Below are 19,520 nucleotides of genomic sequence, written 5' to 3'. Positions count from 1 at the left end.
CCCAAATAAGATTTCAGTATTGGGAAATTTGTACCTGGGAGTTAAAACTCGGGGCTCGTTTTGATAAGGTTTTGGTAAGATTTGGATAAGATTTTTTGGGCTGGTTTTGAGGAAACACCCAATCAAATCTAAACATATTTCAGTAATGCCGGGGAGGGTTTCGCTCCAGTTTTTTCCGTTGCGTTGTTGATGCTGGGAAGTGATTTAGGACAAAAAATTCCTCTCTGGAAGCGGGTTCTCCTGTGTTATTTAGTGACTGCCAATCCCAAATTCTGGGAATGAATTGTTGGATTTTTTTTTTTTTTTTCATCCAGAAGAGAGGGTGAGATCTGAGTTCTGTCTTTGTATTGAGGGATTGCAGGATATTTTCAGAGGGAATTTTTTATGGGAAAAAAAAAACCCCAAAAACGACAGGGGCTGCCCAGGGAGGTTTGGAGTGCCCATCCCTGGAGGTGTCCAAGGAATTCCTGGAGGTGGCACTCAGAGCTCTGGGCTGGGGACAGGGTGGGCACAGCTTGGACCCTGATCTTGGAGCATTTTCCAACCTCAGGTGTCCCGGGATTCTGGGATTTTCGCCTTTAATGAAGTTATTTGCTTTATTCATTCAATGATTGCCTTAGGGTGGAGTTTAGAGGGTTTTTATCCAGTTTAGGGCTTCGGGGGTGGTGGGAAACATCTGAACCCCCCGGGAGTCAGTCCCTGACCTAAGGAGGTGTGGGAGGAAGGACCCGGATTTTTGGGATCACTTGGATCAGCACAGATTTCACAGGGAATAAAGATACGGGGTTGCTTTTGCCAGCTTTGTACCAGGAGGTCCAAAAACTCTTTGTTTTTTTTTCTATAAAACCAGAGGATTTTATAGAATCCCAGAATCCCAGACTGATTTGGATTGGGAGGGACCTTAAATCCCATCCAGGACACCTCCCACTGTCCCAGGCTGCTCCAAACCCAATGTCCAACCTGGCCGTGGGCACTGCCAGGGATCCAGGGACAGCCACAGCTGCTCTGAGAATTCCAGCCCTGCCAGGAATTCCTAATTCCCAATATTCCATCCATCCCTGACCTGTGGCAGTGGAAGCCATTCCCTGTGTCCTGTCTTGGAGAGCTTTTCCAAGCTCGGTGATTCCGTGATTCTCTAATTCTGCTGGGAGCTTTGAGCTCAGAATTCCTTCCCCACCCTCCCAGCCAAGAATTCCCAATTCCCAATATCCCGCCCATCCCTGCTCTCCTTCAGCTTCAGGCCATTCCCTCTTGCTGTGCCCTTGTGAAAATGTGGGATTTTATGCCCTGCTCACGGATGGCTCCTCCTGGTCAGCCCTAAAACCGTTCCCATGCCTGGTTTTTCCTTTGCCTTCTCCATTTTTAAGTCATGCACTCCACTAAAAAAATCTGCAGGAACCAGGAGAAAAACAAACAGGGAAAACCCACCACGGCATTTAATGACTTGTTTGAAAAATAATATGAAGTGAACGATTTGAAAGGCTGAATATTTATACAATAAACAACAACTATTAATGCAGGGGGGAAAAAAAATCCATTAAAATGACATTTTCCCTGACATTTTTCCTATACCTGCCTGAAGAAAACTCTTGTTCCCAGAGGGAACAGCACTCCCATTGTTTGATTTCCACCTCAAAGGAATCTCTACATCAAAGGTCAAACTCGTCGATAGTTAAGCAAAGTAATTAATTAGCTCTTAGGATCACTGCTAGCGCACAATTTTAACATAATTTTTCTTTCATTCCCCTCGTGTCCAGCAGCTCGAGCAACTTTCTTTCTTTTTTTTTCTTTTTTTTTTTTTTTACAAGTTCTGTGTCCCAGAAATTTAATTGCACTTTTATTGTTGTGTTCGGAGTTAATTATACAGCAAAGCAGGTTTATCTCTTCGATATTAAATCAAGCAAGTGCTCTTGGAACAATCAATTGATATTTAATTACAACAGAGAAGCTGCCCTATTAAATCTAAATTAAATGCTCATTGAAGACTATTAAAGTGTTACCAGACCATCAAACAGCAAATGCAATCCAATGCGGCCCAAAGCCTTCTGTTCTTGGCTTTCTTTGGAATCCTGAGCGGGAAAACTGACCTCAGATGACATTTCTCTGAAATTTTCCGTGCATTCCGAAAGAAAATTTCCTTCTCCAAGTTTGTTTTACTGAATGGAAGGGAGCAATAATACTGAGGCTTGTTTTGTGGCTGTCAGGGTTGTTGTAAGAGTTTGGAGGGGAAGGATTTGGGAGAAGCTCAAAGTGGAGAATGGAAAAGGCAGGAGACGCCTCACCAGGGATAATCATGGAATGGTTTGGGTGGGAAGGACCTTAAATCCCACCCAGTGCCACCCCTGCCATGGCAGGGACACCTCCCACTGTCCCAGGCTGCTCCAACCCCAATGTCCAATGTGGCCTTGGGCACTTCCAGGGATCCAGGGGCAGCCACAGCAAATCTGGGAATTCCAGCCCAGACAGGAATTCCCAGTTCCCAAGATCCCACCCAAATCTCCCCTTTTCCAGTTTGAAGCCATTCCCTGTGTGCTGCCCCTCCATCCCTTGTCCCCAGTCCCTCTCCAGCTCTCCTGGAGCCCCTTCAGGCCCTGCCAGGGGCTCTGAGCTCTCCCTGGAGCCTCCTCCTCTCCAGGGGAACATTCCCAGCTCTTCCAGCCTGGCTCCAGAGTAAATCCTCCTGTTCTCTGGACTTGCTCCATCAGCTCCACATCCTTCTAGTTTGAATCCATTCTTGTCAATTTCAAATTCAATCGCTAATTGGGTTTTTACCACCCGTGTTAAACCAACACACCTGGGATCCAAGAGCAGGAGGCTTGATCCCATCATTCCTTCCTAATTTCTGGATCCACAAGATCCCAGAGCATCCAGCTCACCAGGGCAATGTGGAATGAACCTTCCAACATCCCAGCTCCCATGGCTGAGCCCATTCTCCATCTCCACCCCTGTGAGGGGATCCGGATTTATTTCCAACCTTTCTCCTGGTTAAGGGAATGGGATTCCTTCTCCCACCCTGGGGGAATTCCTGCTGAGCCCTGACAGAGCCATGACAGCACAGCCAAAGGTGATCCAAGGAAATTGAGGGTGCAGGGTTGATTTTGACTAACGGGGCACCACGTTTAAACCAGGAAGAGGAGATTTCTTTTTAATGTTTTTTTTTTTTTTAATCCTAAAGCAAACAGTGCTCAAGTTAAATTGCCCAGAGGTTTTCGTGCAGGGTGACGTGGAAGGCGTTTAAGTGACAAATGTTTCATCCGGAAAGAGAAACTCCATTAGTCAGTGTGAGCCATTACTTGTGATGAGTTACGGGTCATCCATCAGTCAATTCCATAATGGATCATCCATATTCATGCCCGGCCCTGCTTACAGCAGGGTTGTTAATTTTGCTTTCCTTGACTTGTTTTCAATCCTCATTTGCCTCAGCTCCTGATCTGGAGCGAGTGGAGATCCCTGTTTGATCATTTTTACAGGATCAATTCGGAGTGGATGGAGCCGCAAACCCTCGGGAATGTCTGGATGTCTCTGGGAAGATTTTTCCCTCTCAGCAAAGCTGGGATTGGGGTCGGGCAGTTCCCAAGAGCACTGATAGAGCCTATCCCAGAGATAAGAGATGGGAACTTCCAGTTTGAGGTGTATTTCCACTCAAAATGCTTCTGATTCCAGCAGGATCTTCTGCAGATCCGGCTGCAGGTGTAACATGGACGAGTTGTAGGAATATGAAAAGGAAATGAAGAGTTTCCAGATTTTCCCCTTTCGTTTCCTGCTCCGAGGTCAGGTTGTTGTTTCATCCCTCAAGCTGTGCCAGGGGAGGCTCAGGTTGGCCACCAGGAGCAATTCCTTCCTGGAAAGGGTGGTCGGGCCTTGGAAGGGGTCATCCATCAGTCAGTTCCCAAATGGATCATACACATTCATGCTCATCCCTTCTTACAGCTGGGATGTTAATTTTGGTTTTCCATCTTCATTTCCCTGAGCTCCCGATCCGAAGCGAGTGGAGATCCCTGTTTGCTCATTTTTATTTGGATCAATTCGGAGTGGGTGGAGCTGCAGACCCTCAGGAACATCCAGAGGGCTCTGGGAAGGTTTTCCCTTTTAGCAAAGCTGGGATTGGGATCAGGCCTATCCCAGAGACAAGAGATGGAAAAATACAGGGAATGAGCGGCTGAGCCCAACACTAAGACTCCTGTGCTAATCCCTCTCCTAAACCAAATCTGAAATGGCAGATCAGGGAGTTTGTTGAGTTCATTGCTTTGGCTTTCTAGAAAAAAATAAATTCTTACCTGAGGCTGTCCTTACCTGCCCCAACCCCTGCCCCTCCAGGCCTTTCCAGATCTCCCAGGAGAAAATTCCCAGCTCCTTGCAATTGTTATCTTGGAGGGATGGTGGTTTCTCCACTCAGGTGTGCAATAACCTCCAAGGTTTTTGTTTTTTTTTTTAATCAAAAATGGAACTTTTCCTTCTACCACCGTCATTTTTAAGTGCCCTGGAATTTGTTTAATGGAAACTGAGCGTGGTAATGAGGAGCTGAGTGGGAAATGAACCCACTTGGGTGAAACAGAAACGGTTTCAGTCTTGGGTTCTCCTTTAAGATCTTCTGAAATAAAAAGGGAAGGCAATTGACAGCAGCTTCTACCATGAGGAACAGGTGTTCATGTGTCCGCTAATAATTCATGGGATGGAAAATCAGGCACATCCATTGAAAGGGAGGGTGAAGGAACGGACTCCCGCTCACCCCAAGAGTTCACACCGTGCTGAACGCGTTTCCCTCCGAGCCTCTGTGTGTGCATAAACCTGATTTTTAAAACTGCAGTCACCCGAGGTTTGATGTCTCTGTGTCACATTCCCCTGTCCACAGCAGATGAGAATCTCCCCCCCAGCCGTTGCCACCAACTCAGCTCGTTAATATTCATCATCACCTTTTGCATTCTGCCTTGCAATTAATTTCCAGCCCGCATGAAAGCGCTTCTGTCTAAGCCCATTTAATTGGTTCTCAAGGTAGACATTCCCTGAGACATTTCTGCCACTTCCCTCCAAAAATAATTCAGATTCCTTGAGTTTGCCCTGATAAATCTATTGGAAGAACAATCAGGTTGGATAGCAAGGTATCCTTCGGATAAATTCTCCTGTCAATGCTTTGCTGAGCCGCTTAAGAATGAAAATAACTCAATTATTCTGGGCGTGGAAGGAAAAAAAAAACCTGGTTTGGTGGAAAAACGTCCTGGCTGCACTGTCACCCACAGCGCAAGAAGGTTAAATGTTGTCTGAGCCATGGATTTCCCATTAAAAATTCATCTTAGATCCCAATCTGTGTCTGGAAAGAGAGCAGGAGGAAGGGAAGGGTTTGGGAGAAGCTCAAAGCGGAGCATGGAAAAGGCAGGAGACGCCTCATCAGGGATAATCATGGAATCATGGAATAGTTTGGGCTGGAAGGGACCTGAAATCCCACCCAGTGCCACCCTTTCCATGGGCAGGGACACCTCCCACTGTCCCAGGCTGCTCCAAGCCCAATGTCCAACCTGGCCTTGGGCACTGCCAGGGATCCAGGGGCAGCCACAGCAAATCTGGGAATCCCAGCCCAGCCAGGAATTCCTTCCCAAATCCCAATCTAAACCTACTCTGTTATTGAAGCCATTCCCTGTATCCTGCCTGTCCATGCCTTGGAAATACTCCCTTCATCTCTCCTGCGGCTCCTTCAGGCCCTGCTAACACACTCTCTTCATCTCCCCGTTATTGGCTTCCAGAAGTGACAGGAAAGAGTGGAGACAAACACTGTGCCAGGAATCTGAAAGAATCCTGAAAGAAAAGAATCTGATCCAGGTGTCAGCTCCAGGGAGTTTGTCTGGAAAATTCGTCTTTCACATTCCCTCTCCAGACATTCCTTTGGGATGGCCCTCCCTGGAACAGGTCCTGTAATTCCCTCCCTGGTTTGTTTTTTATCGACACTTCATCCCTCCCTACAAATGTGAGGTTTCCCAGAGAAGCTGTGGCTGCCTCTGCATCCCTGGAATTGTCCGAGGCCAGGTTTGGAGCAACCTGGGATGGTGGAAGGTGTCCCTGCTTGAACTGGATGATCCTTAAAATCCCTTCCTGCCCGAATCATCCTGGAGTTCTGGGATCAGGCCTTTGCCATGCCAGGTGTGCGTGAGCAACCACAATGTGACAACCCCACAAAAATAGGAGTTTTTGGGGGCTTGAGGTGGCTCATAAAGTTTGGAGAGTAAACAAAATTGAAAATTTTTTACAGATTTCCTTTGTCCTTTTTTATTTCCTTTCCAAGGGTGGTTTATTCCAAGTTACGACTTCTTTACTGAGCCCAGTGTGAATAAACTTTACAACGAATTCAAAGCCTGTGCCCTTCCCCAGGGAGCCCAGCCTGGGCATTTGCTGAATTTTTGGGATTATTGGGAAAAATCTGATCCGGATTTGGCTGGAAACGCAGCAAAGGTTCCTGGAGCTCGCTGAGTGGTTGCTGCAAAAAAAATAATCCAGGTGGGGCATTCTGCTGAAGTGTTTGTTTGCTCCTAATTGTCCTGCCCTTCTTCAGCTGGGTTTGATGAGATTTCTCAGCATAATTAAAAAGCCCTCAAGGAGAAGGAAAATGAAATAGTCAGCAAATTAATCTGTAGGACAAGGAAACGCTGATCTTTCCTCGCACCTTAATTCGTTTAAAATTCACTTTTCTTTAAGGTTTTCCCTTCATCGCCGTGAGCTAATTAGAAACCTTTATTTAGTCTGGTCTTAATGCACACAGGCTTTTTAGCCCCACCCTGAATTTCTTTATGTTTTAAGGAAATCTCTGTTTTGCTCTGGTTTTGGGAGTGGAAAGTGTTTTATTTTCTCTGTGGGAAGCCTTGTAAGCCACTAAAGGTGCAAGAAATCCCTGGCACGCTGTTAATGGGTGGTCAGGGAATGAAAAAGCTGCTAAAAAATGGGAAGATCCAAGGGAAGAAATGACTCCTGTCAGGATTTGGGATCTGCTGAGGAGCACTGAGGTGAGCTCATCCCTCTGAACGAAGGCGAAGCGCTGGGCCCATCTCAAATCCGAAATGCTGCTAAAATCCGAGCCAGGCTTTCCTCTCTGGAAATCCCCATCCCACGAGCTCAAGAGTTCTCCAAACAAGCCCAGGATGTTTCCCAAGGCGTTAACGAGAGAATTAAAGGAGATGAACATTAAAAAGGGCAGCGACCAAGGGCCGAGCGCCCACAAAACCCAGAACAAGATTCGCATCTCCTCAGAGCTCTTCCCCGCCACGACCTCGACATTTGAGACGGGTCAATAGATGTAAAATCCCATCGATTTGCTCTTTTTCTTTTTTTTTTTTTAAGCAAACTTTGCAGCGTTTCGAAGGCAGAGGCGTCGTTAGAAAGGTTAATTGTTTGTTTCAAGGCTCTGGCTGGGATCGATAGGACCGGGGAGCTCCGAGGATTTTTTTGTGGAGAAGCAGCTGATGGCTGCAGCTCTCCCTCCCAGCTGGGGTTTTGTTCCTCAGGAAAACAAAGCAGGCGCTGTCCAGGGATTTGGAGCTTGGGAAGGCTGGATCAAGCTCCTTGGCACAGGCGTGGAAAACAAAGGTGATGTTAATTTTGCAAGAGCCAGAGGAGGTTGAAGGAGTCTCTGTTTACACGTGTAACACGCAGGGCTGCTGGAAAAGCTGCCGGTGGAGGTGACAGGGACAATCCCTCGGGAAACGAGGGGCAGATTAAGGGATTTCAGCTGCTCCTCCTGAGGGATGGGAACTGTGGCTCAGCAGGTGAGGTCACCGCACCTCCCTCCTCACTGAGGGCCCTGGGAGGGAACAGAAGCAGCAGAACTCACTCAGTGCAGAACCAGGGAATTGTTTGGGCTGGAAAAGCCCTCTGGATCATCAAATCCAACCATTCCCCAGCACGGCCAAGGCACCACTGCCCCATGTCCACAAGTGTCACATCCACAGGGATTTTAAATTCCCCCAGGGATGGGGGCTCTGCTCCTGCCCTGGGCAGCTGTGCCAGGGCTGGACAGCCCTTTCCAGGAAGGAATTCATTCTAACATCGAATTTAAATTTCCCCTGGCCCAGCCCGAGGCCGTTCCTTCTCCTCCTGTCCCTGTTCCCTGGGAGCAGAGCCCGACCCCCCCGGCTGTCCCCTCCTGGCAGGGACTTGTGCAGAGCCACCAGGTCCCCCCTGAGCCTCCTTTTCTCCAGGCTCAGCCCCTTGCCCAGCTCCCTCAGGAATTCTCCACACCCTTCCCAGCTCCCTTCCCTTCCCTGGACACGCTCCAGCCCCTCCGTGTCCTCCTTGTCATGGGGGGCAAAGACCCTCGATGTACCTCAGCCTTTTCCCCGCCCTTTGCCACATCCAACAGGGGCTGGAGATTCTCCTCATCCCTCCCTTTGTCGCTGGAATATTCACAGGGATATTTTTAAGGTCCTTTATGGCAGTATCCGGATTAAATTCCAGCTGGGCTTTGCCCTTCAGATTTCCCCCTGCTTCACCTCCGGACATCCTTGTCCTCCTGACTTACCTGCCCCTTCTTCCAGAGGTTAAAAAAACTCCGTATTTTGAATATTTTGTGCTGTTTACAGAGCCCATGGCCTCAGCGTTCATGAGAAATCCATCCTGGCTCTGGGTGGAAAACGGGACACAATTTCCTGGAGCTCAGAGGAGCGCTGGCTGCAGGATGAAAGTCACTCGTAAATGAGGAAACTCTGAAGGGACAAAAGCAACATTTTTTTCTCCACATTGCACATGAAGAGATGGAGACTCAAAGAGATCCCAGGAAACGCATTCCCTGATTTTGGGTGCGGTTTTCGGGATGCTCTGGATTAGTTTCCGTGCTCAGGGCTCAGCTCCTGCTGGTCCCTTCCTCTCCCTCAGTGCCAGCTCCAGGAGAAAAATGTGACGGCAGCTTTGGGAATTCTGAGATCTCAGAGCTAAACCACGACAGGAGTTCTGTTCAGAACACAAGTGCGACTCTCTGAAAAGATGAAAGTTAATTAATTACGAAATTAATGCCAGCAAAGCAGGAAGAGGAGATTCTGAGAGACCCCAAAGCAGCTTCATGGAACTGTTCCTTTGTCACCTTCCCACCACGGGGCCATCGTCTGAGTGATCCCAAAACTTTTCATCCCAGGAATTCCTCTCTGAGGACTCAGATCTCCCCCGTTCCCACACGGATCTCCTCGAGCCGGAATGATACAAAAGCTCCATTTGCCTGAGCTAATCTAAATAATCAGAATTATTTAACACCGTTTTTCTCTCTGGGCTGAGCACATCCAGCACATTTTTATCCCCAGGTATCTCCCAAGGACGCCCGATGAAAGCTCCTGGACGCCAGGCTGAATTCCAATCATTGCTAATGCCCACTGAAACCTCAAATAGGAGATTTAATTAGATATTGCTGATTAGAACCAGTCCTGGTGTCCCCGGCTTTATCCCTTTTCCCTTGGGATTTAACAGTAATTTGTATTTTAATAGCCCAATATTGTCCTGCTTTACAGCTCTACAAACTCTGCCCGGATTTTATCCGTCCCCCTTGGACGGCAGGAAAAATCCCCCAGGGTTGTCACCATTCAGATATTCCCTGGATTTCAGTAGTTTTCCAGGACCTCCAGCTGCCCCAGGAATGCTCTGGGTGAGGATGGAGCCTTCCCAGTAATCCCAGTTGTTCTCTGTAGGAGTGATCATGGAATCATGGAATTAGGGAATAATAGAACCATGGAATTGCGGAATCATGGAACCGTGGAACCATGAAATAATGGAATCATGGAATCATGGAATAATGGAACCATGGAATCATGGAATTATGGAACCATGGAATTGTGTAACCATGGAACCATGGAATCATAGAACCATGGAATCATGGAACCATGCAGTCATGGAATTATGGAACCATGGAATCATGGAATTATGGACTAATGGAATCATGGAACCATGGAACCATGGAAGCATGTAACCATAGAATTATGGAACCATGGAATCATGGAATCCCAGAATAATCTGGTTTGGAAGGTATTTTAAGGATCACCCAGTGCCACCCCTGCCATGGCAGGGACACCTCCCACTGTCCCAGGCTGCTCCAAGCCCAACGTCCAACCTGGCCTTGGGCACTGCCAGGGATCCAGGGGCAGCCACAGCAAATCTGGGAATTCCAGCCCAGCCAGGAATTCCTAATTCCCAATATCCCATCCATCCCTGCCCTCTGGCAGTGAGAAGCCATTCTCTCTTGATCCTTTGGGTTTTCCTCACTTCTCTCCTTTGTGTTGTCCCTATCTTTTTTTCTCTGGACAATTTCCACGGATAACTCCGGGTGCTGTCACTGCCAGAACAGACCTGCCCCATTCCTGGCTCTTTTCCCTCTCTCATTAGCTCCCATATTTCCCTTCCCTCTTCCTGGTCCCCTGGTTCATGCACCTCCGATGTGGACTGTTTTATTTTCTCTCTGTTTCCAGCTCTCTCCTGGTGCAGCCTCTCTCTGTTGGCTTCCAGCCCACTCTGCATTCCCCTCCTGCCTCCCAGGCAGGAACAGAAAGCTGGGAATTTGCTCTGGGAGTGTTTTAGGGGCTTCTCTGGGGCTAAAGCAAACACCTAAAGTGGGGACCAGCATCTTCCCACTGCCTCAGGCTGGTGTTGGGACAAACATATCCAGGAATAATCCAGTCCCCCAAGACTAGGATGCTGTCTTTGGGAATTCCCAGCTCCGGGATGGCCTGGAAACCTCATTTTTTGGGTGTCACCGTGCATGGAAGGTGAATTATTCCCTTCAGTGCACACCTGAGCCGAGCAGCAGCTCTGCAGGAGTTTGGGAGCGGGTGGGGGTGGGAGCAGCGGGATTTTTAGGAGCTGCCTCAGGCAATGTCACCGGGAAGTGACTGCGGCTGAAAGTGGAGCAGAAAACACGATGGGACTTGGCCACTGCACACGTCTGGGATCATCTTTTCTCCTGGCACTCGCAGCCTGCACCTTGTCCACGTTTTCCTTCCAGTTCATTAAAGGAACACCTGAGCTCTGTCCTTGTCCAAATCCGCGTTATCCATCCAAAAATCCACGGCTGCGCCAGAGGTGGGGGTTTCCCCTCCCTAATTCCAGTTTAATAAGCAACTTCCATTGAGTTCCTACTGCGATTCTATGGATTTAGACAATCTTAATTATGTTCAGGAAGGAAAAAAATCGCTAATTTGTGGTTTGGCCACAGCCTTTAATCAGTTTGTACCAATTAATTCCCAGTGTTACCACTATAATTACACATTTTTTAAAAAGCCAGGTAATTTTATGTTTGAATATATATTCCCAGACCTGCCATTCCTGGTAAAACAAAGGAATATATTTATATATTCCCCAGCCAGGCTGAGGTGTCTCCAAGTGAGGAATATGAGTTTATAACTGTCTGCAGTGAAATTCCTTTGGGAAATGGCTCGGAGAGAAGTGTGGAATCATCAGCTGCCTTCGAGGCTTGTAAATGTGTCACCTTGTTTTCCAAAGCTTGTCTTACTGATACAGGAACAAAGCAGCAGCTGGGAGAATGGAATATTTCACTCCCGCATGGATATTTCTTTGGAAAATTGGGATTTCACCAGTGATGCCGTGTTACCCAACATTTAGCACTGGTCAGGGTGGGATCGTTGCTGAAGGATTGGTTGAAAAAGTTACTTTTTGCTACCAATATTCAACGTGGCAAAGTAGGCACAAGAAGATTTCTTTTTTATTTTTTTGGCCAAAAAGCCTGGAAAAAAATGGATTTTTTCCATGATGAGCTGTCTCCAAAGTGATTCCCTGCTGGCTAATTCGTGGAGATTCCAGGTAAATTGGTGAGTGAGGAGGAAGGAGCTGCAAACTGAGAGTAGGGTTTGATTAAATGGGATATTGGGAATTCCTGGCTGGGAGGGTGGGGAGGTGCTGGGCTGGAATTCCCAGAGCAGCTGTGGCTGCCCATGGATCCCTGGAATGTCCAAGGTTGGACACTGGGGCTTGGAGCAGCCTGGGACAGTGGGAGGTGTCCCTGCCCATCCAGGAGTGGGATGGCATGATCCTTAAAATCCCTTCCAACCAAAATAATTTTGGGATTCCATGATTGCATGGTTCCATGATTCCATGGTTCCATAGTTCCATGATTCCGTAGTTCCATGGTTCCATGATTCCATAATTCCATGATTCCATGATTCCATGGTTCCATGGTTCCATGAGTCCATAATTCCATGGCAGGGGCAGCTCTGGGTGGGATTTAAGATCTCCTTAATCCAAACTATTCTCGGATTCTCTGCTGATCTCTGCTGTCGCCATGGCAGAGCTGCTCCTTTGGATTTATGTTGAGTCCATGGCACCTTCAGGTCTCCAGAAAATACCAGGGAAGAGACTCAAAACCAAGGAACCCCCCGATCGCAGGAACAATTTCTGGAGGACCACCCAGGTTTCCTTTGCTTCATTTATTTCCATTATTTCCTTTTTTTTATAATTTTTTTTTAGGTCACCTCTGCCTTCGCCTGGGTGTGGATGAGCCCAGCACAAAGCAAATGTGACCGAGGCCTGAAAGACTAAAATGCTACAAATTGTTAAAAATGGTACGAAAATGGTTTTTAAATTATTTTAAATGGTACAAATTATTAAAAAACAACCTTTTGTCCTGGTTTAGGGAAAACCCAGGGCACAACCTTTACAAAAACTACAACTTTTCCCCTCAGAGACAGCAAGTCTGTCATTTCTGTCCTTGTTTTTCTGCGTGTGCTTCAGGAATACTTTAAACCTTCCCTGAATTCCCTCTGATCCGGCGGTTTCTGCGGGAGGCAGGCTGTGGGTGCAGCACCTCAGCGATGAGAGATAAACGCTGCGTTTTGGGCTGAATTCCAGCAGGTTTGTCACGGCTTGATCCGAGCGGGAAACGCATCCAGAGCTGTGCTCGGGGGGATGTTTTATTCACGAGGCCTCTGCTGCTCCCAGGCACAGCAAAGGTCCCTCCGCACCACTGATAAACACATCCTGCCTCCTCTGAAAGCTTTGTTGGGAGCTCTGTTCTCTCCTTGTCTTCCCTAAAGGTCTCTCATCCGACCTCTTTCCCCGGGAGGTGCCCCAATCCCAGGTTTCAGCTGAGGCAGCAGAAAATTCCAGCTTTTCTCGCGGCATTTGCAGGACTCCAGGTCCGTTGCTGGAGGGGCCTGCAGGGGATTTCACCACGTTCTCCACCACAGTCTTCCCGCCTCATGGAAGACTGTTTGTTCAACATTCCACCGTCGCAGTAGGACACGAAACAAAGACGCTTGACTCCAGTCAGGAGGCAGTAGAAACCAGAAGGTTTTATTTACAATTTATTCAGCTAAAAAGTCACGTTATTGGTCCGTAGGGCTGACACCTCTCCCATTGGCTCAGTCACAGGAACAGCAAACAACTCCTGTTGTCATGGGAAAGGAATATTGTCTACACAAGGCTGCTTTGGGAAAAAGGAAAACTGTTGAAAAGTTTCCCTCGGGAAGAGCTCAGCAGTTCTCGGGCTCAGAAAATATCGGGCCCACGTTCCACTTCACCCAGAAGACGCCCCGTGATTTGCGTTTTCAATTCCAACTATCGACAGGAGCCGCCGAGGAGACACCACTGGGTTGTTTCACCCCAAGACATAAAAAACTCCCCAACCATCCGCCAATGGTTTGTGGCTCCAGCTCAACTGAAGCACCCACAAGCAAAGATTCTGAATTTTATTGACAATTTGATTATTGCAGCACACACTCAGAACGAAGCAAAAGTTCCTTCTTCACCACGTGCTTTGCTTCCAGCCTGGAATAGCGAGCGATTCCCGAGCTCTGGGGCTGGATCCTCTGCAATCAGCAGAGATAACAACAGGAACATGCATGAGAGGTTATAAACGAGAAAATGACCTGAGCTGGGAGAGCTGCCAGGAGTTTGCTGGGATCCAGGCTGGAATAAGTGGGATGAGCCCCACCATGAAGGCATTCAAAGGCAGCCGGAAACGTCCAGCTCCCAGAGGCCTCTGCAAGGCAGGAGCTCCAGGAGCGCTTTGGAGAGGAGAGGGGAAGGCGTTTGTGGAATCGTGGAATATCCTGAGTGGGAAGGGAGCACGAGGGTCATCCAGCCCAGCTCCTGGCCCTGCACAGACACCCCAACAATCCCGCCTGTTCCTGGAGTGTTCTCCAAACCTCCTGGAGCTCTGGCAGGTTCGTGGATTAAGCTCTTCCCCTTGTCTCCTCATTGATTTGGGTCCTTGTGGATTTCCCTGCGTCATCCTGCTCTCTCCTTCCTCATTCCCTCTCCTACCTGGTTCCTCCACCCTGACTTGGAGGAGCATCTCCTTTTGGAACCATCTGATGGGTCAGCAGCTGTTTTTTTTCCCTGTTCACAGAATCCCAGAATTATTTTGTTTGGAAACTCCCTCCCAGCCCATCCAGATGTGCCCGATCCCCACCTTGTCCCCAAGTGCCACCTCCAGGAATTCCTTGGACACCTCCAGGGATGGGCACTCCAAACCTCCCTGGCCACTTCCAAGGCCTCAGCACCCTTTCCATGGGGAAATTCCTGCTGCTGCCCACCCTGAGCCTCCCCTGGCCCAGCCTGAGGTTTAATGGATTGATGCCCAATTCTCTGGACTCACTAAAATCCCTTTGCCAGACAGAAGCATGACAGACGTTTTGTGGGATAAACCATATCCTTCCTCATCTGTGCCAGAGAAATGGGATCTGCACAAAGAGAATGGCAGGAAAAGTAGAAATAATAGGATTATTAAAATTCCAAGGTGAAAAATTGCATCTTTTTTTTTTCCCTGTTAAAAAAACAAAACAAAGCAAAACAAAAACATTGGGATATTGTGAGATCACAGAATTAATGGAGAAAATCCTTATTAAATGAAGGAATTTATGGAAGACCACAGCATTGAGCACAAATTAAAACACATCCCGAGCTAATCACGGAGCTGTGTGGAGGGCATGGAATTAATCGGGAGCTTGGACTGGGAAACGCCGCAAAGGGAAGCAAGGAAAAGGGAAATCCTGGCTGCTCCCTGGGCTGCCTGGAGCTGAAATGGTGCCCAGGGAGTCCTGGAACAGGAGTCAGCAGGAGGAGTGACCTTCATTAGCCCAGTGCTGACTGGGCATTCCCGGGGCTGCTCTCCAACGACTCGCGGAGAGAAATGTCAGGGAAAAGCTCTGCTTGGAATAAACAGCGATTCCCAGCCTGTGGGAATGGGCTGGGATCAGGGGAGGGTCCTGGCAGCCTCTAAATGACAGAATTTGCACTTTACTGCTGACTCCCTGACACGTTATTGACTCCATTTAACCCCCAGGCCTCAAAGGGGAAAATGGGTGGAATAATTCTCTTTTTATTCCCAGATTCTGTGCTGTCCATTGGGCTTGACAGGATTTCAGTGCAGCAACAAATGGTTTTTCCTTTTTTTTCCCTTGTACCGGAGAAATTCCTTGTCTCGGGTAATAAATAATGGTCAGGTTTGTTTTTTCCTTGCCTGGCCGTTGACGTGGGGTCATTTTAGGGTGACGGAAATGGCCCTGCACCACACAGAGCTCCCTGGGATGCAGAGGTTCTGTCGGGAATCTCTCTGGGATAAATCCCCTGGAATTAGACCATGGATCAACATGTTCGTTGAGGTGGCAATGCAATTATCGCTGATAGGGAAGGAAATTTGATTCAGGATTTATTCCAGCTGAGCTGCACAATCTAAGGAAAAGGGAAGGGGAGATGCTCGAGGAGAATTGCTGCAGGTGAGTCCCAAAAAATGGTATCAGGGCTCTCTGTCAGGATGAGGGAATGGAAGTGGAAACCTCCTGGAAGGGAGCTGCCTAAAGAAATGCTGGAATCTCCCAGGATATTGGGGGTTGTGTCCAGATCACTGCCTGGAAAAACGGGAATCACTCCACAGGTTTGTGTTGTCCATTTGATTCCTCACTTCCCGTGGAGACGAGGAGCACAAGGCCCTTTTTATGGAATTCTTTCACCCCTTGAAGGCTGCAAAGGCTTCTCTGACTTCCCTATTCCCAGTGAGGAGGTCACTGGTGGTGGCAAATCTTGGACAAATCAGGGAATCATGGAATGGTTTGGGATGGAAGGGACCTTAAATTTATCTCATCCCACCCTTTTCCATGGGCAGGGACACTTTCCTCAATCCCAGGTTGCTCCAAGCCCCATTTAGAGACAAGCAACGTTCCTAAACCCCTCCCCAAGTATAAACCCAAATCGCCGCTGAGTTTCAAAGCTTTTTTATCCAAAAATATGAATCAGTAATTTAAAGCTGTACCTTTGCTCCTTTTATTTCTTCCACAGAAAGTGGAATTTTAGGAACGACAGAAAAATGAAAGGTGAGGAAAGCAGAGCTCCGTGGATGATAAGTATCCCTGGATTTCCAGGAACTCTTCATTGGATTGGGTTTTCTGGCACTGGCTCCTCCCCAGGATGCACATTAGAGACAGAATGATGGGAGTATAAAGATGCGGGTGAATCATGGAATTATTAAGGTTGGAAAAGCCCCCCATGATCGAGTCCAACGCTTCCCCAGCACTGCCAAGGCCACCACTGACTGTGTCCCCAAAGTGCCGCATCCACAGGGATTTAAATCCCTCCAGGGATGAGCGCTCCACCCCTGTCCTGGGCAGCTGTGCCAGGGCTGGACAAAATTTTCCATGAAGAAATCCCTCATAACATCCAAATTAAACTGATGCCTTGGGCAGGCTGAGCTGGAACAGAGACTGGACAGAGCTGGAGAATAAAGGAGAGATTTATTAAAAGGCCTTTAAGGACACACCTTGGGCAGGACAAGAGCCTGGACAGGGCTGCACCCAAGGTGGACCCAAAATGGTCACAAAATGGTCACAAAATGGTCACAAAATGGACACAAAATGGTCACAAAATGGACACAAAATGGACACAAAATGGACACAAAATGGACACAAAATGGTCACAAAATGGACAAACGGTCACCAGGTCTCACACTTTTCCAAGTTCTGGTCCATTTGCACATTGGGGTTGAATTGTCCAGTCCCAGCTGCAGGTGATGCAGTCCCATCCTTCTTGTTCTCTCCCTCCAGCCCACCCTTGTTTGTGCCTTTGGGCCTGAACACTTGTCCCAGCTGTCCTTGGTGTGCAGCAGGAGAAGGATTTGTTTTGTGTCCCTGCTGTGTGCAGAGCTGAGTGACACTGACTGTGAGCTCAGAGCTGCGCCCCTGCGCACCGCAGAACATGAAATACACGGGAGATAAAACTTCACACATCAAAACTTCCCCTGGGCCAGCCTGAGGCCGTTCCCTCTCCTCCTGTCCCTGTTCCCTGGGAGCAGAGCCCAACCCCCCCAGCTGTCCCCTCCCGTCAGGGAATTGGAGCATTTCCTATTCCCATTTTTCCAACCTCCCTGTTTCTCGAGCAGATCCCATCTGATGATCTCCGAGACCTTCTAGAACCAACAGCTCTGTTCCCTGAACACTTTTAGCCTGATACAAGCACCGGGCTGCCTTTCATCATGGAAAATGTCTCATCTCTCCCTGCTGAGTGCCACTTTTATCTCCCTGAATGTTTTATTTTGCAGCCCGGGCTGCTGCATCCGATGGTGGAACAGCTGCTCAATTATTTCCCGCTGTCAGCAGCGAGATGAAGGGATTCAGGAACTGGACATAAAACAAAACCTGGACAATGCAGGACTTGGCTCGTCGGTGTGGAGCACGCTAAAAATGAGCCCCAGCTGCACTGAGTTGTTAATTTAAGTTATTTTAATGAGGACAGGGAGGAAAGGAGCTCAGGTGCAACATTAATGTGGGGAAAAAAAACCTCTTCCAGGTGATGCCAATGTTTGGTGGCCTCAGAACTTCCACCTGGAGCTTCCTGAGGCCTCAGATGGCTCTGATTTGGCAATTTTGTTTGGCTTTAGGCTTGTTCCTTTCCAAATCCCACAGAAATCCCTCTGAAACGGCCAAGCGGGACAGGTTGGGAATTGGGACAAGAGCTGGGTTGGCTGTGTTGGGATCAGGACCAGCTTTTTGTCACCTCTGCAATATCAGGTTTGCTCTGTTGGTGCTTCTGCACTTTTTTCCATGTTTTTTCCCAGTGTGTTCTCACCAGTCAGGAGCTAAAAAGCCTGTTAGGAATATTATGTTCCATAGTTTTCCTCACAGAAATTGTCAGGAGCTTGGGAAAAAAAAAAAAAAAAAAAAAAAAAAACCAACTCCTGAGCAAGGAAAATTTTTTAAAAAATAATGATTCTGATGTGCTGCTTGTGTTTTTCAGCTGCTCTGAACATAAAGATCCTCCCAGGTGGGTTTAAAAACGAAGCTGCCTAAAAATGCTGTTTAAAAAAAGAAAAAACCCCAACCATTAAATCAATTTTCATTTCTTTTTTTTTTTTTTTTTTTTTTTGCAGTTTCCATCCACAGAAGTTTAACTGCAGATCAATGGGGTTTAATTGGCTCCTGCTCACCTCGGAGCTTCCCTTCCAGGCAGGCAGAAGGATTTGAAAAAACTCCAGGAGGTTCTCCAAGGTGGAGCCTGTTCCTGATTCCTCTGGAGAGGCTGGTGGGTGGTGAGAGGTGAAAAAGGAGGAATTTGGTTGTGTTTCGATGCTGTGGCATCCATAAACCAGGAATTTTCGGGACAAACATCTGCCTTAATGCAGGACGTGCCCCAGATTCTTCTGCAGGAAAGCAGAGAGCACTGGCTGGACTAGGAGCAGGGATTTAAACATCAGAGGAGGAAGAAAGTTCTTTACTCAGAAGGTGGGGAGGGGCTGGGCTGGAATTCCAGGATTTGCTGTGGCTGCCCCTGGATCCCTGGCAGTGCCCAAGGCCAGGCTGGACATTGGGGCTTGGAGCAGCCTGGGACAGTGGGAGGTGTCCCTGCCATGGCAGGGGTGGCTCTGGGTGGGATTTCAAGTCCCTTCCCAACCCAAACCATTCTGGGATTCTGTGATACCAAATCCAGGATCAGCTCAGCAGCTCCTGATTATCTCTTTTGACCTGGAAATCCCATAATTTTTCCTTAATGGGAAGTGACGCCATTTATGGGGGGCCAGACTGTTACATGCCCCTCGCAGGTGCCCCAGATCCTGAGGGATGCCCTCAGCCTCAGCCATGTCTTAAAAAAAAGGGTGAGACGGCTGATTGGAGGTGTTTTGGAAAATCAAAAAGGTTTTAATTAAAGAAGAAAAGAACAAACTGTACAGAACAAAAAGAATAAAAGCCGTGCAAGGCGCAGGGAGGTGGCTGCACTTGCCAAGACACCCCGGAAATTCCCCCCAAAAAATCTCTGTGCCCTCCTTTAAGTATTCAATGATCCAGGAGGGATTTTTGGCTTGCTGCTCTGTAGAAACAGCTGCAGTTCTTGAGGAACAGCTCAAACCATCCCACAGGTGTCTTTGTGCTTGACCTTGGCCAATTATGGTGAGAAGAGCACGGAAGTTTCTGGTTCTTTGGCTTCTAAGTAAAACGAGGGGTGAAACTCAAACCGTTTCGTGATACGGCAGCACCCGATGAGGTTGGGGGGTGCACTGCTGCAGGGAGGATTTCAGGAATGATGGATTCCACCTTTTCTCCCCTGCTCCTTTTTAGGGATGG

The 19,520-nt window shown here is 48.1% G+C and overlaps 1 long non-coding RNA gene across 1 annotated transcript; it reads left to right on the top strand.

Annotated features, from left to right (window-relative positions):
* The first annotated feature begins 17,886 nt into the window (after positions 1–17,886).
* LOC136291866 (uncharacterized) lies at positions 17,887–18,821 on the top strand. The gene is made up of 3 exons (XR_010721789.1): positions 17,887–17,972; positions 18,199–18,225; positions 18,332–18,821. It is a non-coding gene; the product is annotated as an uncharacterized lncRNA (long non-coding RNA).
* Positions 18,822–19,520: the final 699 nt, after the last annotated feature.

The sequence above is a fragment of the Chamaea fasciata genome, unplaced genomic scaffold (assembly GCF_029207755.1).
Source record: "Chamaea fasciata isolate MVZ Bird 193981 ecotype frontalis unplaced genomic scaffold, bChaFas1.0.hap1 SCAF_7, whole genome shotgun sequence".
In the NCBI taxonomy this organism is placed as follows: domain Eukaryota; kingdom Metazoa; phylum Chordata; class Aves; order Passeriformes; family Sylviidae; genus Chamaea; species Chamaea fasciata.
Note: the sequence above shows the minus strand (reverse complement) of the source record. Positions and strands in the feature narration are given on the sequence as shown.